General features: G+C 41.6%; 1 protein-coding gene across 1 annotated transcript in view; it reads right to left on the reverse strand.

The window, feature by feature from the left end:
• The window catches only part of LOC124160553 (caspase-1-like), a 63,514-nt gene that overhangs the window by 32,774 nt on the left and 6,128 nt on the right, over positions 1–24,612 (reverse strand). The window lies entirely within an intron of this gene.

Consider the following 24,612-nt stretch of genomic DNA (forward strand, 5'->3'; position numbering starts at 1 on the left):
AGTTTATTATTTATCCGAACAGTTTTTTGTCTTGGATAAAATATTCTCGGGAATTCCACCGGGTTAATTTTTCCATAATGGCCAACGTTTCAAGCTCTGAATTGGGACTCATCTTCAGGGCTAAATGTTGTTTTATTTGTTTGTGATTGCTTTCCGAGTCCCATTGTTACAATAAATTTAGCAAATGAAAATATATATTTTAAAAAACTGCGATCCCAAAAACCGTTGACGTGGAAAAGTAATTTCCCCTCTTCAAGTTTAATTGTGTGGTCTTGCCTCACTTAGTGTTCTTAGTTTTTGTCTTATTTTCAGCTGATAGTGAAAAACAAACTGTCGCTTTTACTATCTTTTCATGATGCTATGTTATCATTACATATCTCTTTCCTCAGAACGGAACTTGTGTGTACAAATGCATGAAGCAAATTAGAGCAGGTTATATTTTCTGTTCGTGCAATTGCACAAATTGGGTGGTTTAATAACATTGTAAAAATCATTTTCCCTCCTACCAGTCACTCATTGTTCCAAGTGATTTTCTTGGTGATCAATTTTTTTTTAAATTAATAGTCATAATTCAAAAACCATTTCCAAAGGTGCCAAAGATATTCTCTTCTCTTGGATAATACATAAAAATTATTTTGCCAAAACCGTACCATCAGCAGCAACATCTGTGGTGAAATTCATGTGAATGTCATCATTTTGATTCTATCCTGAGTAGTTCTGTACTGATAAGATCAGCATCACAGGCACTTCTAGTAATGGCTGAAATTTGTTTAGGCTTTTGGGTTTCATTTCAATCAGGTTAGTGCTTGGATTTCATTTGTCTGATATTGGTGTTTATTCTTATTTGTGAAACAAATGTAATGTTTACAGGGTGTATGAATAATAGTGGTACCTTTTCACATGGGTACGTTTCCTTTAAAATCCGCAATGGAAAGAATTTCCTTTGATGATTGCAAACTTTTAATAATTATAATGCTCTGTCAGCATATTCGGTCAGTGATTTGAGAAAATATTATCCATGTCTGTTTACTCTATCTATTCCAGGTGTTATTCCTAGTTATTCCGCAATACGTATATCTAAGATTAGTTACATATTTTCACTTCTGTAGACGACTGAACTTAGTTTAATTTATTATGGTTGACTTTATGTGAAGATTTCTTGATTTTTTTGTTGGTTTATAATGTGGAATTAATGTTTTTCAGTTTGTTTTACTTTTTTGGCGGTTTCATGCAATGAAGGCAAGATTCAAGGAACAATTGTTTTAGCTACCGTTTCAAAATATCCACCCACTAGTTATTATTATTGGGCAATCGAAAGTGTGAAGGAATGCAATTCCCTTACATATGTCACCGCCCATATCCCACTACCATAAAGAAGCATGCTCTAAATATGAGTCACCGTAAATAGATTCCTTATTCTAGAATTATTTCTCAAGATGTCAGTATATTCCTCTTTTTGGGGAATGCCCCTTTTGATTGGGCTAGTTAACTATTTCTTTCTTGCTTTACCCATCCCTGTTTAATCGGCTATCCAAATACCAGAACATCTTCTCTTTTTCATGTTTTGGTTTCCTATTTTAGCCATGATTTTGGCCTCTTATATTTTCCTGCTGACTTATATGTTAATCTTATTTTTTTTCGGCCAATGTCTCGCCATTCTTCTTTCCATTTATAGATTTTTCAATCCCCTCTGTCTTTGCGATGACTCTTATGTCATCAAAAAATCACAGTAATGTTAATTTTACCGGGAAAATTCAATCCTGGCGCTTCCTCTTGATGCCATAGATAACTTTCTCGATGATAATATTGAAAATTAAGGGTATCCGAGTACCACCTTGCCTCACTCCTAAATTATTGTTGCTTCTTCACATCTGGTCTATATATATTCACAGCTAACTGTTTTTTCCTCATATTGTGGATGATTCCCTATCATCCAGCCGCATCTTCACGCCACCCTCAAGCGTGTCACGTTTTATGTCATCCATCGATGGCACATCCGAGCGGCTGAGCTATAGCAAATACTCTTTCGACCAAAGGCTTCTGTTTCAGTGTACGCAAGGATGTCCACCGCTGCGCATGGCAATGCAAACCTTGCCAAAAATCCAAGGTTCATCGCCATAATCAGGCTTAACTGCAACTGTATGTTACACCAAAAAGTTATGGTAGTTTGATCAAAATGCTGCTCAGGCAGGGTCTTGCTTTACTGCCTAAAGATCGTCTATCGCTACTTTCGCTGGCCGCATACTCTTCCTCTCGCAGATATGGTGGTGAGCAGAGTGGCTATAGGACCTTGCTCAGCGGGTGGATCTTCATCATTGGCACACCACCCACCATCATCTCAGACACCAGACCTCTCAAACGCTGCTTTGACTTCGTACCTCTAAAGGATCTTTGAGTTTGGAAATCGAGGATGGCATGGACCTTAGGTGCAGGCGTCTAGAACCATAGACACCGAGAGTGAAGGCCTTCACAACGAATAGTGACATCATCACGAGCGGTGTAGGTTGTAAAACTATACAGTAATTAGCTTATGTAATGAAATGACAAAAGTTAAACGATCTTGATATAAACGAAACCATGAATTCTCTGTGTTCTATGCTATTATTTGGTGATTCGACAAAATGCTTTTGCAGATGCATCTAACACTAAAAAAAAACTAGGCTTCAAAACAACGACTTCTTTGGGTCATTATAACATGTCTTATGCTAACATTTTACACATTGTACTTCTTTTGGGATTTAAATACAAAGAATGCAGTAGTATAATTAATATTCATTGGTAACAGTACCTACCTTATGTAATGTAGATAAGATATAATTTACTTAAGGAAAGAAAAATACTCTCAATGACACCCACCTTTTCATCAATTTCGGAACTAACCTATCGGCCCTAATATGTCAACTTACTGCTAGAATAATGTACATTTTCATTTAAAGAAATAAATAGCCAAAATTAATTTATTCACACAAATTTATTGACTCAGTAATATTGTATAATAATGGAGTGACCTTATCTTATAATTTTGCTTAAATGTTCTGCCTTCACTTCCTCATACTAAGTCTCCAAGGAATTCTTTTAGCCACTATGTAACACATTGCACAGCCAATATTTACATTTTAGCAATATCAATTGCTTCAAGGCCCAACTTTCAAATATTAAGGAAGATGTTTTCACTGTCAGCATAAAATATTTTTCAGTTAAATGCATGAGGCACGAAATAAGGTTTGTAATTCCATCTCCATCGAGTAGCGCAAATACGAGGTACTTCATTGTATCATTACCGTATAGAATTAGGAGGACCAAGATTTTATTTGGTTAATGGCATTTTTGCAACCCTCCTACAAACTTCCCTAGACTATAATCTTCACGTTTTTATCTGCTTCCCACCCATTGTACCTGTATATCCACCACACACTCTTATTTACAGTTGAAGAAAGGGTCTCCAAAGGCTTTAAAATTAGGTACCACACGTCAAACTAAAAAATAAAAACCAGAAAACTCTCCTTTCAGTATTGTACGGGAATACAACTCCCTCGCCAGGGACTACCACAGCCGCATACACACCAACCGACTGGAAACCTTCGCAATGCTGTAGGGACCTCGCTAAGGTAATCTTGGGTCGTAACATTAGATCCTTCGCTGAGCTAAAGGGCCACCACTAAGGATATCAGGTTATTACCACAGTCGCACTTCTAGGGTAGTTTAAGGGAGTGTTACTTTCCCGCCAGGGACCACCACAGATCACGCAAGCCACCCAGATTTTATCCTTTGCGAGGCTGAGGTGGCCTTGGTAAGGTGATCTGGGTTAAACCTTGTGGTCCTTCGCAGAGCTTATGGCACCCTGCTGGGACGTCAAGTTATCACCACAATCACGCAAGCACTCAAACCTTTCATACACACACAAAGTAGGACATAAAATTTTCGGGGGAACTGCTCAAAGAGAGCGTGGTCGATAGTTTTACAAACACACAACGCAAATACCGAAGATGGGTCTCGGATACTCTTATTTAGTCTACAATGTGGCCCTCTTCAGTGAAGGGAAGGAAATCATTTGCAACACGAGGTTTTTAGTTTTAAGTTGAGGAAAACCTGGAATAAATGGGAAGGGGACAACCGGGGTCGAGAAGTGGGGAACAAAAGGACAAAAGACGTAGGAAGGTCTAAAGGTGCAATAGAGCATAGTGGAGAGAAGTACGAGTAGAAATTTGGGGTTGGAGAGACCAATGACCAAAGAATGTGCTACATGGCGAAAAGACATTGGCGGGTGGAGTGGAAGTGGGGAACCAAATGAAGTTCGAAGAGGGAAACGGGGGAAGAGAGGAAACATGAGGTTTTACAATAGATTTGCAGGCATGGTATACTTAACCTATCGTTTTCAAGCAGTAAATGTTTATCCTAATCACAAAAACCACATTAATGTGGTTTTTCACGAACATCGCCAATACCAGCGCACTATTCATGAGCCCATTCATTACACTTATAGCACTTTATCCACCCTTCTTGGAATTTGCATAAAGTTCATTGCAGTAAATGCAAGAGATGTTTCTGCCTTCTTCCTCTAGCTCTTCTGGCGATGACTCATGTTCAATGGCAGTTTTCTTTGTCTTATTCTTCCCGCCCTCTCTACGAACAATTGCAGACTTGACTGCAGAAGCAGTCTCAGGCATGGACTCCACCTGAAGTTTCCTTTCGCAAGGCCTCGTACTTCCTTTTTTCGAAGTTGAAATAAATTCTTTCTTATAATGAGAACTTTTCAGATTAGCTGTCTTTTCGTCTTCCGATGGTTCCTTCTCTTTTTTATGTTCTCAGAACTGCTTTTATATCTTTTGGAGAGACCTGAAACGTCGATGTTGAAGGTTCATGTTGCTTGGACTGGGTAGGTCTTAATGTAGATGGATCAGAAATCATAATTTTTTTACTCTGAAGCAATTTCAGGAAATAGACGGCATTTTTCTCTAGTGGTGTCACTGTGGTTTCAAGTGGCGCGTCTGTTTTCTCAGCAGACAGAAAAATCCAAACAGAAAATATATCCGAATCCAAAGGAAATATTAGTGTGGTGGAAGTCATTTACTGCAGTTTCAAAGGAAGCAGCTTTCATGACATACATACAACTTGATTATTTGCAATCACGCGCCCAGAGTGAGACTGAAGTCACTCTCATGCATCTTGAGAGAGTAATTACTCAATGGTGCCACGAATGTCACATCTAAGGGTTGCATCCGATGAGTATAATGTGTTTTAAAGCATAAATAAATGTGGATGTAGTTTTTTCGAGCCATTTAAATTACTCTTGAGCCGTAAGAATATTCTTGGTGTGTGTTGCGTGTACATCGTAAGGCAGTATTACTGTCTTATTTAGTTGGTTTTGAAAATGCAATCAGACGTGCAAACCATTTGAGTAATATATCCTTCTGGGTCCATCCTTTTGGGTGTTATCATTCAAACTGCTACTCGAAGTCAGTTGTAAAAAACGGGGTACTACCCCATTCTGTCCAACTTATAAGTAGCCCGTTTTATCCGACCACGCCATTTGATAAAGCAGATGACTTCAACAGAAAAGTAGCGGAATATTCTAATTGAAACCTGCATCATTATAAGAAGAAAAAGATGCTTATTTTGCACCAAACTAGCATAACATTGGAATCTCATAATGAAGGTTTTCCAGATATAATCACGCACTTGAAAGTCAAAAATTACATCACGACACACTACAAAATATTTTTACCACAGATAATTCACTCGTGCACACAGCGGATGGTCAGACTCCAGACATACTCAGACTGGTTGATATGAGCTCATAAAGATATTACAGTGTTGAACGGAAGAAGTTAGCCCATACCAAACAAGAAAATTTCGGTACCCGCTCTGATCAGACCACCCGGTTTTATCCTACTCTCCCCTAAGTTTGTTCAACGTTTAAATAACAATTTTGAGAAAAATAAACGTTAGACGAATTGTTCCTCGTAAGTTGAAGATTCAATATGGCCGAGAAACGTTTCGCAAATAGCTATCCAATAAGTGGATGAAAGCTTCTCGGGTTTCCAACCTGGTCAGGGTCTGCATGGTGTAGGCCGACGTTTCGTTGGGAGACTTTCCCAACATCCTCAGGGCTGATGATGCCGATGTCGCGGTGTTCCGATATTTATACTCTCCTCCTTCACCTAGGTGATCTCTGATTGGTCCGGGATTTTTCCTCCTTCCTCGTCCTATTTAATGCCAGGTTCCAAGCGCTACTTAGCTGCAGTCCTCGATCTCTGTTGATGTTTTTGGGGTGAAGACGGATCTCTACGGCTTCTTTAGTTATACGGTCCCAATAGCCTCTTGTTCTTCCAAGTTGGGCAGTTTCTTCCCAGTGGATATTATGATTTTCCTGGACACAGTGTTCAGCAATGGCCGATTTTTCAAGTTGTCCGAGTCGGAGGTGGCGTCGATGCTCCTTCACCCTCGTCTCAATGGTCCTCTCCGTCTCTCCAATATACACTTTACCACATTCGCATGGAATGCGGTAAATGCCGAGACGTCTCCACGGTCTCGGGGAAGATAGCAAGGATTCTTGCTAAACACAATATTCGCAGCATTCACCTTCCTCCTGGCAAACTCCGGGATCAGTTAGTCCGAGCCAAGGACCCTATTGGTCTCAAGACAGCCGGCATTTACCGCATTCCATGCGAATGTGGTAAAGTGTATATTGGAGAGACGGAGAGGGCCATTGAGACGAGGGTGAAGGAGCATCGACGCCACCTCCGACTCGGACAACTTGAAAAATCGGCCATTGCTGAACACTGTGTCCAGGAAAATCATAATATCCACTGGGAAGAAACTGCCCAACTTGGAAGAACAAGAGGCTATTGGGACCGTATAACTAAAGAAGCCGTAGAGATCCGTCTTCACCCCAAAAACATCAACAGAGATCGAGGACTGCAGCTAAGTAGCGCTTGGAACCTGGCATTAAATAGGACGAGGAAGGAGGAAAAATCCCGGACCAATCAGAGATCACCTAGGTGAAGGAGGAGAGTATAAATATCGGAACACCGCGACATCGGCATCATCAGCCCTGAGCATGTTGGGAAAGTCTCCCAACGAAACGTCGGCCTACACCATGCAGACCCTGACCCGGTTGGAAACCCGAGAAGCTTTCATCCACGCTATTCACCTGGAAAAGCTCAGATTCTTCAGCTATCCAATAACTTGGCAAATAGTTAAGTTCCATTTTTTTAACATCAAGCTTTTTAGTTTTTTTCCATGAAGCTTTAAATTAATTTACCCTTCACAAGTTGCTTATCTATTAGTTCGGCAATACCGGTGGTAAATAATTGAAATATCAGTCAGTGGCTACTCTTACCTAAATGATACAGAGCAGAAAAAATGGGCTCAAGAAGCAATCACAGTACGATAACCCTCTCGGGAACGACTCGATGACTCGTTCAACATGATAGATGAACCGTAGAGATGACCACAGCACGGCGACTCTCACGACCGGTGACTACACCGACAGGAAGGAACGACTCGATGACTCGTTCAACAGGATAGATGAAGCGAAAAGATGACCACAGCACGGCGAGTCTCAAGGCAGGCTAGAACGATTTGAACATGGATTGCACAGGGATTGCTGCCAAATAAATGAGCGCAAACTAACAATGACATTCTCAGTTCAACAGAAGAATATACAGAATTATATTTTTTTACATACCTGATTCCCTTCAATGTCTCGAAATTCTTCTTTCCGATAGCAAGAAAACATTTTCCACTGAGTCGCTCCTCCACTGGGAATAAATATAGAGACACTTAACGTTAAGTAATATAGTTTTCACTGCAATTTAAAACTCAGCAATAGTCCGCTACATGATAAAAACCTCGATTTTTAGCCACTGAATGATGAAACGAATTTTTAAAAGCACATAAAAGCTTTAAAATGAACTGTATCATTCTTGTTAACCAATTTCCACGGTAACACTTGTGCTGATGCCACACTTAAAAAATATCACGAAAGCCTTCTATCTCGTTGGTTACGCTTAAAGCTATTCTCTAATACCTGATAGCTCATAAAGGTGACTCAGTAGACGCCGATGTCGCATTTTTTGAGGTTGTGCCAAGGTTGGCTGCACTCAATAATTCAAATATTCCCCACGTAGACGTTCTTGGTGGCCCGGAGAGAAAATGATGATGCCGTCCTCTTAGCTTTTGGCAAAATTCAGATTCCACACCAGGTGAATCATAAACGAAAGTGGTGTTTGGGTGGAGCTGCGAAGACCTAGCGGCATTCCGTAGAATTCAAACGGACCGGAGGAGGTCAGCTGGCAGCGATCGGGCACCGTATTGAGGGATTGAGGCGGCAGTAATCACCGGTTGAGTAGCAGCCTATATTCGGTTTGGCTAAAGGTACACCAGACTGACCCAAAGACTCGATGATGATTGGATGATGCCAAGATCGAGGGGCGCTGCGAAGTCCACCTTGGCTGTGGCGAATCACTCTCCAGCCGGGCGGCTTGGATGTTCTGCTACGGTTGGAGCGATAGCCTCATTGTAATGTTAAACGGGCAGGTTTGGTAGTGAGGCCATGATATCGACCGGTAAACTGAGGCGGCAAGGTCCGCGAATCAATGAAGTAGAGCGGCGGAATGGTCACCACGGTCACTGGCAGGCGTGCGGAATGGCACTGTCCTCGAAACGCCGTGGACGGTTTCTGGTCCTACGGTGCTGCTGACTTGACATATGGGGGGCCGGCAGACGCTTCCATTGCATGTACAACAGGAGGACGTGGTGCACCAGGTAGTCGGCATCGTCGGCGCCAAGGATAGCCGTGTCCACGTTGATACGATGGCCGGTCAGGGTAACTCTCTCCACAGCTCCAGATCCAACGTCATGTGATTTTGGCCGTACGTGGGGATCTGAGAGGCGTTGGTAGTGCACAGCACGAGATTTCGCAGAGGCTTCTGTCGAACAACGACTTTCCTGGGCAGAAGCGATATCAAAGAGCCAGAATCAACCGGGAACTCGATTTCGATGTGGCGGTAGAAGGTTCATGGATGGTTTTCTGGTGGTTGGATGCCGACTATGGTGGCCTTGGTCGGCGCCTGCATCAGATGTTTCTTGATGAGTAATTAAGGTTGTGGTGTTGGTGGTGGAGCCGAACGGCAGTCTGCACTGTTGCGCGTTCGACCCAAAATTGCGATGATGACAGGAGTCTGGTAGTGCCATACTGGCCAACGTCGATTAGGCGCGGGCCGCACGGCTGACGGAACATAATGCGACGGTCACGGTACACGTGATGGGCTGAAAGAAGTTGGCGAAGCAGCACCTGGCTCCATCTGGTCCAAGAACTCGACTGCGACGGTGTCCGGTGGTTCCGTAGGCAACGAGTACCCGCACGGTAAGTTGGGTCAGGACTGGCTTATGCAGTGGCGTAACTAGAAACATGTGGAAAGGCCGGAGGGGTGACCCTCCTTTTCCTGGGCAACGGGAATTTTTTTGAAAAATGACATGCCTGGTAATACATTTTGCATAATTTTAGCACTTAAAATTTGGGTTTTAATCCTAATTCCGCGGGAAATCATCACAACAGGAAAAACATAAATATATTATAAAATTTTATGAGGCTTTGGGGGGATCTATCCCCCTCATACCCCTCCTAGTTACAACACTGAGCTTGTGGGTTCAACAGTTATCGCAGGCACCATTGGTCCGCCGTCCGCCAGCTCATCCGCAGCGGACCTCTTCCTTGCATCCTCACCGAGAACAACACTGCCGATGTAGCCTTAATTACACAGCAATTAATCGTAGGAGAACCTCGTCCGTGATACGGTTACCGTCAAGGTTCCGCCTGTGCCGTGATAGTTGCAATGGCTTTCGGTCACGTTAGCTGGATGACCAGCGTATGTAGTTGGCTTTTGGGTGACTCTGTCATACTTCTGAGGATAGTTGCTTTAAGGTTACCCTAATTGCCTGCAGTCGTTGGGGCGCGCAATACGTCTTCCACTTCTTTCATGGTTTTCGGGTCCAGCGTGAAAAGACGCTTGATATATTTTACGTCATCTGATCGTAAGTGGTGAAGTAGGAAACCTGCCTCCTCTTGCAAAAAAAAAAACAGAAATCAATGCTGCGGCGCCTAAAGAGCGGTAGCTTGCAGTGCTGCACGTTGTTCACTACAAGTTGGATCTTGTGGCGATCCGCGCGCTTGTTGTTCGCAAGTTGAGGCTGCAACTGCCGTTCTGCCGGTCCACCCTGTTGAAACCAGTCGGCGAGAGACTGCCCCAGCTGCGGTGAAAGCTTCGGCGGAATGGCTGACGACCAAGCAACCGAGTGGCAGTAAATACGCAATTGGCACCACGCCGGTAAAAACGACGTGACGGAGAGATACTCACTTCGATACTCACTCACAGATAGCTTCGCGTAAACTCACGAATAATCAATCACGCAAATCACGTCGGGGTTACCTTTTTATTGTAACGTAAGGTTGATGCTTCTCAAAACGGAGTTTAGCAAGAATTTAAAAAGGTAAGGTTGAGATAGTTTCTTCCCAAAGGCAGAGAAAACAAATAACCACCACGGACGAGTAACGATGCAAGACACACCTACATACTGTAGTGGTCCCGATTCACTCCCCTCCCTTTCAGGTTCGTGCCTTTTTGTCTGCCCCACGGGATTTAACCGGGGATGATGAGTCGGGGTTCGGCTAAATAAAGGTAGTGCTGTTCGGCCGTGACGGACGATGGAACCGTGCGGTCGAAGAGCGATTGATGCCCCCCCACAACCAGACTTTTGTCGCGTAAATGAAATAAGGGCACAGTTTTGGTTCCCCGGTTTCCGCTTGCGCCGCGTTACTACTCTCAGAGGCGATCGAATGAAGGATGTTTCGACGACTTTGGCAAGATAAACGAAATATGTACTCTTCACAACACATTCAATGAAAAAAATAAAGAGACAAAACAGAAATAACCCTTTTCTACATACACGGCGCACAGTGGGCGGAAATCGAAAAAAGCTGGCCAAAACCCCAATTTTTCACTATTTTTCAATCCAAAAGTAGTGTAGTATTGTTCCAGAATGTCTATTCTTCCAAATACGTTAACTTTTTAAAATTAATTTATGCTCTTTATGTGTGTAATATCCTTCAAAAGGTGATAAAAAAATCGCGGTGTTCCAAATATACGTTTTTTTAAATCTCTATATTTGTTGCCCTGGTGTGTGAACAAAACATAAATATTTTTCTATTAGCGAATACACAACGATAATATATATTTTTTAGATACTATAACGCTATTCATCTTGGAAAACAACACTTTCCGAATGACCATAATATATTAATTAAAAATTAACTGTTTTTCGTTTAAATTTTAACTAAATCAGAGATAAACTTACTTATCTCCGCGGAGATATTATCATCAACAGAGCGAGGTTTATTGTATGTAACGGAACGATAAAAACCTGCGCATACTTGCAACTTTTCCACTTTTGTTGAATAATGTAAAATAACGCACGGCGCGTAGCGGAGCGGCGTCGCAGCGCTAGGGACAGAGGGTGTTCTGTTAGTCCAATTCTTTGGAAAACTGGGATTGTAATCACACTTGCTGTTCATTTTGTATTTTCCATATATTCCCTTTATTCCTTTTTGGGCTATTCCCAGCTCCTGTGTTTCAATCCTTTCCTAGAACTCCGCAGTGTTCAAACTTTGCCCGCGGTTCACCCCAGACGGCAATAAATAGCCTTTATCACTGTCCCTTGCCGTCTTTTGTCTACAGCGGCAACTGGTTCCTGCATATGTCAAAATGTCAAAATTTATTCGGGTCCTATATATGCCGCCTAATGTGCATTAAGTTTTGATTCACGATGCGGCAGTTATTAAGGCCGCAATTATTCGTATTGGCCAGCTATCCGAGGAGGCCTTGGAAGCAAGGAATAAAGATATTCGACGATTTAGAGAGCATCACTCACTTGACCTTTTTCACGGAATACTTCTTACATCCGACCCATATATTTCATCTAAACCAAAAGGCGGTAAAAATACAAAGAAGAAGGTATCTGACCAAGTCAGAAAACTTCTTTTGACGGAAGAAATTGATTCAGATGCTAAAGAGGAAGATTCTGGATCATATCTAGATTTTGACTTTTCATATACCTCCTTGATGTTTTTATCGTTCATATTATATTTATTTCATACATAAAAATAAAAGCTCAAATATGATAATGCGTTTGATAACTTTAATCCTCCCCATTCTATGTAAATAGAACTAAGCTCATCCTCGAATCTTTAAGAGTTTTCTATATTGTTAGCATGAGAAAGTTATTAAACTTCCAATTCGTATTGCAAATAGAAGACTTATAAAGTCAATATCAAAATATTACACTGATGGAAAAATATTTGGGGTAGATTTCCAGAAATTAGACCAACCCATCGGATGACGCAAAAACGGCCTCTCCGCCATTTTGTTTTTAGAGCGTCTTCTTGTATAGATAGAGTCCTAAAAACACTAAAATTGGATTCCTCAGATCAAAAACATCTAGAATCACCACTAATTAGCCATAAATTAGCTAAAAATTCTTCCGCAGAGGTTTTGGCTAGCTTTTTTCGATTTCCGCCCACTGTGCGGCGTCTCCTTCAATAAACAAAATAATAATGAACCGTTCAAAACACTTTGCATCACCTTTGAATACAAAATAATTAAAATGGGATACCAGATTGGGGGCAAGGCGCATGACATCGTCTCAAATGAATGCCCGCGATTGACACTCTTTCGGAAATAGAGAATTTGTCTTAAGGTTCATTGTCTCTAGTCTTCTATTTCTGAGGATTTAATGACCAAGGGAGGACAAGACACTGAGATAAGTTTCGAGTGTTCGAAACCCAAAAGAATATGTAGGGAGTCAATGATAATTGAAAATGGGGAAGCATCGGAACTTGTGGCGACGAGAATTCTTACGATGTTTTTTTTTGTTGAGCGAGGATGGATCCTGCAGGAACCTTGGGTGTTGAAAGTTGGGTCAATGAGGCGATGATATCAGCTCTCGAATATTGCCCGGTACACCACTGTTTGCAGAGTTCTGCTCGGCGTTCACTTGGCCGCGTTCTCGCGCCTTGGCTTCTTGATTCCACTATGACTGCGGACTCCCTGCTGTGAAACACTCGACCACAACTGTGGGCACTCAGGTCTCTCTCACAATCCTCCTAAATCTCCCTTTTTTCTCTTAACCTCGGGAAGACCCTTATACAGGTATGAGGGCCTCCCAGAATACATCACTTCCTTTGTCGTCTGCATTTTCGATATTCACTTTATTTCACCGGTTATTTCAACCACAGACGGCGAACTTCTCTACAGTGGTACCAAAACTTACAACACATAATAAAATAAACATACACCGTGGGATTTTACAAAGAAACAGACTTAAAATTCTGAACAAAGAACAGAAGAAAAATAAACTCTTCTTGCCAAAATCGCGAAAACCTCCAACGATCGGCTCTCTAGAAAAGGAATCAATTTTTTTAAATATATGATGGCCTCGGACCATCACAATACAGAATACGTCTCTTGGGTGTGGGAAAAAGTCGACCGCTTCGGTGAATGGGCTCTGTGCACATTACAAGGTTGACTCAGCTGCTCTGCTTGGCGGCGTCACCAGCGGGGGCGTATAGTCCAGGTGGCCGCATATTCTGAGCCCAATTTTTGGGCCAAGTTAATCAACTCTGGCCCTCACCGTTTTTTCAAATCCATGAATAATAAAAAAAGAGGATCATCAAGTTGGCCTTTAAATATGTTGTCACCCACCGCGTATAAAATGGGTTTACAAAAGTCGCCAATCGCGTCGCTGACGGACAAATTGATCCGAGTTTCGAGGGGAAATAAGGCATAATTATGGGTATTACCCAAATTTATACACATGGTCATGTGATCTATCAAATTCATTACTTTTCAATGCAATTCCTCGCAATGAAAAACATCATACAGCAAAATATTGGAAAAAAGTGGATCGCATGGCACTCATTTTTGAAAACCGCTGAAAATGCGACTGAAGTGGCGACAGAAATCAGCCTTCTATGGGATGAAGTTGGGCCTCCTCCATGCAGTCTCCTTGTTCAAATCAAACAAGCTGTAGTCCTCAATATGCTTTACAACGGGTTTCTTGTAGTTTTTCATTCTGGTTTCTATTTATTTTTGATTTTTCTGTTTTGGTTTATTTTATTAGGATTTCCTCTGTCAGCCTTTCATCAGATCTTTTTTGTTATAATTTTTTGTCTTTTCTTTTATTTTTTTGTTCGCTCTGCTCCCATTCTTTCAATCTCTCCTTTCGTTTTATTTTATTACACCTTATTTAAAAGTTTTGCTTATTTTTACACCTTTATATATTTTCGTTAAAATTTTCAATTATTTTTTTTCAGAGCTTTCTTTTTAATTATTATACATCTCAGATATTTTTTCATTACTGTGGTATTATTTTGTCCATTCTTTTATTTAACTTGCTTCATTGTTTCTCTTCCCGTTTCTGATCATTCCAATGTTTTGTCATTTTTCTGCTACTGTTCACATATATTACCTATCTAAGGTGCTTTTTTCATTTGATCATTTTTACTTTTGTATGTGTTAAACATTTTAATAATCCCTTTACAGTTTGCATTTTTATGTTTTTTAATCATTTTTTTTTCGTATTCATCTTACTATTGCCTTTGTAATACCAGCCAATTTCTTAACTCTCTAACCCAGAACCCGAAGGTAATAAATATCTCCTTTCTCTGAGACGAGGAAGCAAAGGAATAGGAAATAATTACCTTGTAGCTCACAAAGGTACTTATTTTCCAGTCTCAAAGACAGATAGTGATCTGAGTAAAAAAAGCAATAGGTTGTGGTAAGTGATATGATTTCGCGAAGTAAATGTGGTCTCATGAAGTGAAATACCTTATAGGTCATCTTTATCGACAAGCTGCTTCTTATTAGATATAATAAAAATCACAAATCATAATAGAGTTTACATTGGCATTTCTCTCAAACTTGTATGCGTAGATAGCAAATTGTTTAACATAATGAAGACCGGCACCGGCATGAAGGAGTTCTCCGGCACCAAAAGGATCGGTACAGAGGTCATTTTCAGCCATTAATTTTATAGCTTCATGGAAATTTTTATCATCAATGTGTCCAACTATTTAGTATGTTTTCGTGATGCAGAATCAATTAGGCCATGATGAGGTTAATAACTTTCAATCAATCAATTGTCAATTCCTGAGACAAACACAATTTTTAAATTAACCCAAGATATGCGGTAATTATTGTGATTTAGACCACGGGCACACAGCATAATCCTTCACATCGGAGAATAACATTGGAATGGAGAAAAAGGTTTCAAATATTGTTCTTTGTGTATTCGGACGTGTTATTTGATCCTTAACTAAATACCGAGGGCGTTCAAAAAGAAATTGAGAGGAATCCGGCCTGAATTTCAAGGAGAAGGTAATTGGGGCAATAATTATGAGTCAAAATGGCCTTTAGCCGCCCTGATATGGATAGCAATCACTGTAAACATTTCTACGAGTGATTACGTAAATTGCTTTTTATATCAGCATACAATAAGTAATAGGGAACTTGCATATGTTTTAGATATAATCAATTGCCCCAAAATTATATAAAAATATATGTTTGCATACCTCGGTGAAAGTTTTTTTATTATTTTATGACGTGGTTAGAGATATTTAATGCATCAAAGTTCACGAGAATTTTCAAATTCAAGTGAGAAGCGAAAACGCCCGATGATTGGCTGGTAGAAAAGTGACGTCATAGTTCAGTACGAGGAGGCACGGCCATAGTAGAGGTTGCATACTTGAATACAAGCGACGGCGTGGTTATAATTAATTTATTGAAGTGCAGACGTATCGGAGTTGTTCATTGTGACTTCAGGGCTATTATTTGATCTATTTCTCCTCCATTGAAAGCGATAGATTGCGTAAAGATGAAGTAATATGGTTATTCTTAGGCTGATCCTAGCAAGCTTCCCGTTACTGATTCCATCATGATAACAGGGTATTTTAGTGAACCTGTAAACTTCGTCGGCGCGGAAAGTCGATGCCGAGAAATGGAAAGGTAGCTGATGTGCATCTGAAATGTTTTATAGTTCATAACAAAGTGAAACTTGCGAAATTAATAATATTGGCGAAATCGTATACTCATGTGAAATGTGTATTCTTTTGGTAGTCCGGTAGAGTCTTATGGTGAACTTATTTCCACCTCGAAGCTGTCGATGATACTTTCAACTTAAAAATACCTTGCCTGGAGGGCGACAGGAAGCTCTGAGGAAGCCAGACTATTAATGTCTCAATTAATAGCGATAATATAGACGAACTTCCAACACAATCTACCATCTTGTGTGATCTTGCGACTCAAAACCCCGAAGCCACTTCCTATTCTGCAGAAAGAATCGGTCAATCGCACTTCGATCAATACAATAAACACAACGTCTTCAGGTGTTTATAAGTTACTTTTGTAATTAAGGCCTTCCTAAAGTAACATTAAAATGTGAATATTTTCCAAACAGAGTCTTTAATACATTTTGGGAGCTTTTCTCACGATATATCTGAAACCTACTCTAAAGGCGAGCTCATCGTCATTGCGATCGGTTGTCACTTTAGAATTCCGTATCGGAAATCCTAGAGGGATGACCTTCGACGAAGATCGTGATCACCTGCACTCTCACTATAACTGGAACCCGTGGTGAAAATATCATTCCAATCCAATTTCTATTTGGTTGTAACTGGGGAAAGAGCAACATAGAACTGCACATTCTTTGGGCAACTTTGGGTTTGACTTTCCCTCAAGCACCCCATTTCCCCTGTGGTGCACATCAGTCCTATCTTTATACGATGGCCTGACAACCTTTAAATGGATCCTTGGTTTATCCTGACAAGCAACTAAATGGAAATTGCTGATCCACACGTCTTCCTCTATCTCCACAGCTCCAAATCAAGGGCCGCGGAACATTCCTCTTGTGACTCAACTTTTTCTGAAAAGCAAGCCGGCGTAGAATAAAATCAAAGAATGCTGCGATTCATTTTTTGTGACCATTGGATTCCATTCTTTTTCCATCTACAACTTCCTTTACCTTTCGGGGTAAACTATGGGACAAGATAATGTTTAAATATTTTCATTAATTTATAACAAAATATAAGTTCTAAAAATACCCAAAAGCCATTTTATTAATCCGCACTGATGAGTGTAAATTAATGTGGAAGATGAATGCTGTAGACATAGTAGTTTTCCTTAGGTTGAGTTGCAAAGTTCATGAAGTTGACAAAACGGCTAGTTTTTCGGTGCGCTGAGTCATTTATTGCACTGGCCGTGTCTACATTTATCAATTTTTTTGTAATAAAATAAATCAGAATTTAGGATAAAATTTCCTTTAAAATGACGTATAGTTCATTATTATAGCATGCAGTGAAGCCAGGATATAAATTTGCAAAGTACAGCGGCACATCATTTTGACGCCGACAGTAGAAGAAAACGCTGTCTTCTTGGCTGGCACTCGAATGCATGAGGATCAACGTACATACAAAATATTAAAATATAGAGCAACGTTGCTCTATATTTTCATATTTCCTCCCTTGATTTTAAACATCATGGAATTTTCTGTCCTTCCGTAACTGAAATTGAACAAGTGCCGTAAATAATTTGAGTCCATCGTAACCATCGAGAAACACCTATCTCGATTTTTGTTGTGAAGTTGAGTTTTTATTCTACGACGGCCGAATTATCGAAAAATCTCAGTTTCAAGTTATTCAGTCAATGAAATATGGAAATATTATTTATATTAAAGTTATCTTCGCTCACATAGCACACGGGTTAATCATTTCGTTTATTATACTCTTAATTTTCCGTAACGCTCATCCCGACAGACGGCATGCATCGAGGCTTTTCTTCTAATTTCCTCCGTGGGAATGCAGACGAAAATATTTTCTGGGGTGTTATTGCACAGAGGAACAATGCACCAGTTGTAATTTTCCTTATTTCACCCATGTTCTCCTTTAAACGCAACGTGGCTCTTCCAAACCTGCAGTTACTGGGCTTGGATCTTGGACTCCTACTGAACTATGACGTCACGGCCAAAGATTAGTGGGGGCGGTATTTTTTAGCCCGCGAAACTCGGGAGACTTTTGGGAGTCATTTTCTAGTGTATAAACTGAATTTTAAGCGGAAAAAAGTATATTGCGGTACTTAGTGTTTACTGTAGTATATCAGCATACTGTTTATAAAAAGTATGCAATTTCCCTATTATACAAAAGGTCACGAAATTTCATAGGAATAGGATGGAAAATGAGAGTTAAATTATATTTTGAGCTTTGTATAAGTGGCAAAACGATCTAGCCCGTTCCCTTAATGATAAATCTATAATATAGTTAATACTGAGAGGAAATCTTCGCCGAATTATGGAATTAGATTAGGAGATAACTTGCGGGTGAAGCTGAAGCTTAAAACACCGAAACCTTGGTTGCTGAATTAAACCCCGTGACAAAACTCCATTGGTGATTTTAACATTTACAGCGGATCTCATAAAAAATTATTGTCACGTGAATATATTAATACTGACTGACTGAGGCCACTCCTGCTGTTTGCTGAGTGGCAAAGGGAAAGTTACGAGTTGAGTATTTTCGTTCCTCTCACCCCCACTTGCTTCAGCCACACCAGCTCATCCTCAGGCGCGTCCCAGTCGCTCTTCTGCGTGGAAATGTTTTTATGCTATCCGGCAGGGTCTTCTGTTTCCCACTCCCCATGTGAGAATACAACTGGTCGTGTGAAGACCCTTGTCTGAATCATGCTTTTAAGATAAGCTAGGGTAATGATAAATAACTTACAAACCAAAATGAGATAAGATGACGAGACGTTTGCTGGTTCGTCATCTTGCCCGACATGTTTTTTAGTACTTCATATGAATAGCTTTTGACATATTTTGAAAATTGGTGTGATGAATGAATTTTACATGATAGATTTGCTTACTTTAATGGTTGGCTTAATTTTTGATCAGTAGTTTAGTTTAAAGCATCGGAAGAGGTTCTTAACATGAATGACGGCATAGAGAACGAATCGATTCGATGAAGACTGCATGATTTGCGAAAAGTAGGGAAAGGAGGATTTGTGGTTCCAGTGCTTCAGGTGCAAATCGTGGGCTGCATATTCTGGAGTAACATTGTAGCGAAAGACACGCCCTAGGAATGTGATTTTTGTGTGTAAAGAGTATTTCCTATTCTCTGATCATTTTATCTTTGCGGGTGAGCTGGTGTGGCTAAGGGCCCGGTTACACAATACGAGTTGCTGACGTGACAGTAGACAGCGACTGGATCTGGTTACTGGCATGACAGTAGCACGACTCGCCTCATCCGGTAAGGTCAAGCTGCTGGCATGAAAGTAGACAGTTACTGTATGAGTGCACTCGCATTGTCTCCGTGACCTTCCAAACCCAATTCCATGCGAATGTCTTCAAAAGGGGCTTAACGAAATCTCTGTTCTTATAATAGGGTAGTTTCCTCCATCAAAGAAAACGGAAGGCATTGGTTGCGATTCGTTACACTCCATTTTTGTATTCATAATATGCAAATTATTTGGTTTTAGAAATCCCAGTTTAGAAGAATGGCAATGGTCAATTTTAACATCATTTGAAAAGGGCCAGATTGGCGCCCATGCGATGCCACTCCACGTGACGTCACAGGGACCTAGTTTCTATGCGAGCAAATAGGAGTTTTACGTTCTATGACATTACCAATGCATGCATGAGGCACAGAGCTCAGGGAAACATCTCTTAATAATAACCCATTAAAATTACCTAAGTTCGGAAATTTTTCTTCGTTTGATAGGGTAACAATAGTCCTTATTTAAGCCAAGCGCTACCTGCTAGCTGGATACTATGCTACCTGCTAGCATCCTGCGTCGTATCAGCGCTCAAAGCCTCGCCTCAAGGTCACCTCAAAGGGCGATCCTACTTAGCGGGGCGATTAGAAAGGGCGATTCCCAGCAATCCTACTTAGCCGTCGCGTTTTCGCGCGCTTGAAATTTTTCACTTTTCGTTTAGTCGCGAAAAAAATATATCGTCATTCAAAAATTTAAGAGCGTGAGATGCGTACTCCAGGAGTATTAATTTATCGATTTAGGCAATAAAAAACAATGGGAAACCACCCTATTAGGATTCAACCAATTCCATAAGTTGGTTTGGTCCTTGCATAACTCCGTAAAATTTATATTTTATTTGGAATCCAATCAGACCACCATTTCTTGTTTTTAATCACTACCTGAAGCACAGAAACACGAAGAATACACCTGGCGTGGTCCCGGACTTACGAGCTGCTGCTTGTGGCATGGTGGGGGAAAACGAGAGACGAGTAATAACTAAACTTTTTGTTGTAACTCGATTGCGAGTTACTGACCGACTCGCACATAATATTATGCGATCACACGGTGCAAATAGCTGCGCTGCAGTAACTGACCAGGACGGCTCGGATACTAGCTCGCACTATGTAAACCAGGCCTAAAGGAAGTGAGGGTGAGGGGAGGGAAAGTTTCTCGACACGTGACTTTCCCTTGGCCAATCAGCAAACAGCAGGCGTGGCCTCCGTTATTCGCTCTCAGACCTTCGTTGAGTAAATATCGTGAATCTGCTCGTGGAGCAGTGATGCTAAACCTCACGCGTTCTCCTCGTATGTCTTTTAGTATGCCTTTCACCAACGGTGCCTCATTCAGCGTGGTAGCTGAAAATGTCATCGGCTTCTGCGAAACGATTATCCTCAAAGCGTTCCAAATAAGTAGGAATATTGTCTCGGCGCCGGGGCCAAAATACCTGTGGTCACGAATGACTCACACGTTTTCAGTGACAAAGTAGGGCGACTATTTACATATGGCAACATTTCGCTCCCCCCTCTCTCTCTCGGTACTACCCCATCCCATTCTCGAAGCCATCCGAGAGTACCCGGGCTCTCACGAAGGCTCACCCGCAAACATACAGTGAATAGATTATAGTTACTGATGTTCTTCAAACTTTTTGTCGTTCCATGTTATTCAATTTTTTACTTCATTAAGATCAACCGCCTTTCCCTTGTCGCGGTGGAAAGGCTTGCGCGTTCCTATGACCCCTAGATCTGCACTGGCGGGATTAATTCTAAATTATTCCCGGTAGGGCCACCCATGCCAGATAGGTCGAAGGGTAGGAGCCAGACGAAAGGTAGTCCACGTGATGGTGTCAAGTGAAAAACACTGTTGGAATGGAAGTGGGAAACCCTACCAACTATCTCTTCCCTGAACACATGGAGTACAACCAAATGAGCCTCGGAATCTCATCGCCCGGGACCCGTCCGCAAAGGGCGGGTGTCGGGCACCGCAGCGAGGTCGGCAAGGTCCTCGGGGTCGTCAACATGCGAAATCCTTGCAGAGACTTATCATCATCATCTTCAACAGCAGCAATAAAGAAGGAAGAAAAGAAGACCAAGAAGATGGAGAAGAAGAATTCGGCTATAAATGTAGGTACGTGGAATGTGAGGACTATGATGAGGGCGGGGAAATTAGAAAATATCAAAAGGGAAATGGATAAAGGGAGGATAGATATCTTAGGATTATGCGAGGTGAGGTGGAGGGATGGGGGGGACTATTGGAGTGATGGGTATAGGGTTATATATAGTGGAGGGGAAGAAAGCCAGCGAGGGGTAGCTTTAGTATTAAACGGGAAGATGGGTAAGCGTGTGGTAGGTATAGACCAGGTAAGTGATAGGATTCTGGTGGTAGAAATTGAGGCGCGGCCCACCAACCTTGTGGTGGTCCAAGTTTACATGCCCACTAGCAATCATAGGGAGGAAGAAGTAGACGAGGTGTATGAACAGATCGAGGAAATAATTAGAGAAACACCGGGTAAGAAAAATCTGGTAGTGATGGGGGACTGGAACGCCTCAGTCGGGGAAGGGAAGGATGGAAACGAAATAGGAGATTTTGGTCTAGGAATACGGAACGACAGGGGAGAGAAAGCAGCAGATTTTTGTTGGAGAAACAAATTATTCATCACAAACACGTGGTTCAATCATCATAAAGGGCGAAGGTACACGTGGAAAAGTCCAGGGGATACGGGGAGATATCAAATAGACTACATTATGGTAAGACAGAGGTTTAAGAATAGTGTGAAAAACTCGCGCAGCTTCCCTGCAGCGGATGCGGATTCGGACCACAATATAGTGCTCATGAAATGCAACGTAAGGTTCAAAAGACTTATGAAAGTTAGGAAGGTGAAAAAATGGAATGTAGAAGCCCTGAAGGGGAGTATGAGGAGAGAATATCAGGAGCTAGTGGACATTAGTATACGAGAGATTGAAAGTACTAAGACTGTTGAGGAAAGATGGGAAAAAAATTAAAACTGGAATAGTCAAAGCGGCGGAGAAGTCAATTGGTTACGTGGACAGTAGAAGGATAAAGAAGCCGTGGATAACGGAGAACATGGTAAGGGAAATGGAGGAGAGGAGGAAGTGGAAGAACGTGGACACAGAACAGGGAAAAAGAGTGTACAGGGAACTGAATAATCGATTACGACGTGAAACTAAGAGGGCAAGGGAGGCTTGGTGGAAAAGACAGTGCGAGGAAATTGTAAAGTTCCAGAAGGATGGAGAAGTAGCCGCTTTGTACGCCAAAGTTAAGTCGCTATCGGGCGGCAAAAGAGGACAAGCCATGTCTAAAATTAAGGCTAAAGATGGGAGGATGCTAACCGAGCGAGAAGAGGTACAGGGTAGGTGGAAGGAATACGTGGAGGATCTGTATGACGAAACGAACAGACCAGAGAGATTGACTCTAGAGGAGGAAAGTGCAGTGGAGGAGGATAATCTTGGTCCGGAGATATTAGATTCAGAAATAGAGAGAGCACTCCGTGATATGAAGGCAAGGAAAGCAGTAGGCGTGGACAACATCCCGTGTGAGCTTCTGAAGAATCTAGGGAAAGAAGGTAAGAAAAGGTTTTTCGAACTAGTGCGCAAGATCTATGAGGAGGAATGTTGGCCGGAGGATTTCGTGAAGACGGTTTTAATTCCGCTTCCGAAAAAGAAGAAAGCTGTGGAATGCGGAGATTATAGGACTTTCAGCCTATAACGCACGCGGCGAAAGTGGTACTGAGGATATTGAACAGACGAATGGAGGCGAGGGCAAACGAGTATTTTGATGAAGATCAGCTTGGTTTCAGAAGAGGGAAGTCAACTCCTGATGCAATAGCAATAATGAGGTCCCTCGTGGAGAGGAACCTAGAAATAGACCAGAACGTATATGCGTGTTTCGTGGATTTTGAAAATGCGTTTGATAGGGTGAACTGGACAAAGTCAATGGATATTCTCAAGAGAATAGGTGTATATTGGAGGGATAGACGACTGATTCGTAATCTGTATATGGCCCAGACTGCGCAAGTGAGGATAGCGGACGGAGAATCTGGGTGGGCAAGCATTGGCCGAGGTGTGAGGCAAGGCTGTCCTCTATCGCCACTACTCTTTAACGTGTATGCTGAAGAGATGGTAAGGGAAGCGTGGGATGAGTTAGAAGCTGGTATAAAAGTGGGAGGAATGATGTTCAAATCAGTGAGATTCGCGGATGACCAGGCGTTGATCAGTCAGTCAGCAAGGGGGCTTCAGGCCCTAGTGGATGCGTTATACGAACGTTGCGAGGAGTTTGGGATGAGGATTAACCACAAGAAAACTAAGGTAATGCGGTTTTGTAAAGCATCACGATCGAGGAATGTGGGACTCAAGACTAAGGTTGGTGGTGAAAAACTTGAGCAGGTTGAGCAATTCAACTATTTAGGCAGTACGTTAGAGGAAAACGGATACAGTAGTAAGGACATCAGGAAGAGAATAGCATTAGCGAAGGAGGCGTTCATGAACAGGAAGGAGCTTCTGAGAGGATCGTTGTGTAAGAGTTTAAAGAAAAGGTTAGTGAAGAGTTTGATTTGGAGTGTAGCTCTTTACGGTGCGGAAACGTGGACTCTGAGGAAAGAAGACGAGAGAAGATTGGAGGCGTTCGAGATGTGGGTATGGAGAAGAATGGAGAGGGTGAAATGGACGGAGAGGAAAAGGAACGACGAAGTGCTGGATATGGTTGGCGAGGAGAGGCCGCTTTTAGATGCGATACGCAGGAGACAGAAGGTTTGGATGGAGTTAGTGCTTAGCGGTGAAGGGATGTTGAAAATGGTGTTGAAGGGTAGAATGTTGGGGAAACGAGGGAGGGGAAGGAAAAGAATAGGATTTTTAGATAGATTGAAAGAGAGTAGGCCTTACAGTTAATTAAAGAAGGCAGTGCTGGAAGGAAAGGGAGGCTCCCAGATCACCTCTTTAGTACTCCATGGAAAAATACCTTAATCGGTAGAATACTGTAATATTATAAGATCAACCGGTTCTTGATTTTTTTTAGTTTTACCTTTGACTTTTTTTAACCTCATCTCACAAGTGAGCAAGTTACATGTTTTTCCGCATTTTTCAAATAAAATTTTTCTATCGTAACGTACTACTTTTATCCGATCGTAATCTTACCCACTCCTTTTCGTCATCTTACCCTTAGGTGGAGTAAGATTAGGACAATTACTCTTTTATTTTGGTGAAGCAGTTTTCATAATTCAGGAGAGGAATACATGGTATAAATATTT

Source organism: Ischnura elegans, chromosome 6, assembly GCF_921293095.1.
Source record: "Ischnura elegans chromosome 6, ioIscEleg1.1, whole genome shotgun sequence".
In the NCBI taxonomy this organism is placed as follows: Eukaryota; Metazoa; Arthropoda; class Insecta; order Odonata; family Coenagrionidae; genus Ischnura; species Ischnura elegans.